This window comes from Kryptolebias marmoratus, linkage group LG1 (genome assembly GCF_001649575.2).
Source record: "Kryptolebias marmoratus isolate JLee-2015 linkage group LG1, ASM164957v2, whole genome shotgun sequence".
In the NCBI taxonomy this organism is placed as follows: domain Eukaryota; kingdom Metazoa; phylum Chordata; class Actinopteri; order Cyprinodontiformes; family Rivulidae; genus Kryptolebias; species Kryptolebias marmoratus.
In genome coordinates, this window is record NC_051430.1 from 32,692,842 (window position 1) to 32,694,107 (window position 1,266).

The 1,266-nt window shown below is 31.6% G+C and overlaps 1 protein-coding gene across 2 annotated transcripts in view; it reads right to left on the reverse strand.

Annotated features, from left to right (window-relative positions):
- The window catches only part of chrm4a (cholinergic receptor, muscarinic 4a), a 75,357-nt gene that overhangs the window by 4,706 nt on the left and 69,385 nt on the right, over nt 1-1,266 (reverse strand). The window lies entirely within an intron of this gene.

The window sequence follows — 1,266 nt, forward strand, 5'->3', positions numbered from 1 at the left end:
AGCTGCTTATGGCTAAATTAGGGTTAGAGTGCGGGTTTTTGTCTCTTTCTTACTGTTTATTCAATGTCACATGCTGTTTTTATTTTGTTTTTAATTATGTAAAGCACCTTGAAATGCCTTGCTGCTGAAATGTGCTACACAAATAAAATTTGATTGATTGATTGATTGATAAAAAGCTATTAATAGTTAAACCTTATCAGCCACAAACCACAGAGTACGGAGAAAAGTGCAAAAGTCTTCATCCAGGCTAATCTAACAGCTAGCCAAATGCAGGCCAGTGTTTTTAAAATCATTTTTCAAGCTTTGAAAACAACTCTTTTCCAAAACAACATACATACACAAATGAAAGAATGCTATATTAGCTAATATTACACCTCTACACTTTTGAATGACAATGTTCTTTTAGTTTGTTGCCATGCATAAACACAGTCGATCTATGCTCAGTACATATATATTTGTAGTAACATAGATGTTCAGTTGAGAAAACACAACAAACTAAATAAACTTTGTCAAAGGGTAAAGGTTTAAATTAGCTACTAAGGCAATATTTCATGCTGGTATGTCATTTTTGAGAAACATTTGACTTATGACTAAAATATAATAAACAATGGGCTCTCGTTTGGTTAGCCATTAGTCTAGCCTGGAGGAATATTTAATATTAGCTAATGTGTTCTTTCACACTGGTATGTCATTTGTTTCAGAGAAAGTTAGGCCTGAAAACAAATAAAGAACAAGCCCTCATTTAGATAAAGGAAAACTGTAGTCTCTTTCTGGATACTTTGTGTTATATGACTGGTGTTACAGCTGATAAGGTACTATTGTCAACTGTTTAAAAAAACATTACCCCCAAAATAACCAACTATTCCTATAAGGGCCTTGAAAGGACATAGATATAAGTTGGTGTGATATGAATAAAATGAAAGTGAATTGCATTAATATATTGTTATATGCCTGAATATTTTCAGTGGGGTTTATTTCTAATGAGACACTTTACACAGAAATATAAATTATTCAAGCATTAAAGACAGTTCAAAAGACAAAGCCACATTTAAGAAACAGTAAAAAAACAAATTTAAATTTGATTTATTTGAATCACTTTGTTCTTACTGCTGGTCACAAACACAAAGACACATCACCAGCAGGATAATTGAGGATGACAGCATGTGGAAAATTCTCTATCTATCTATCTATCTATCTATCTATCTATCTATCTATCTATCTATCTATCTATCTATCTATCTATCTATCTATCTATCTATCTATCTA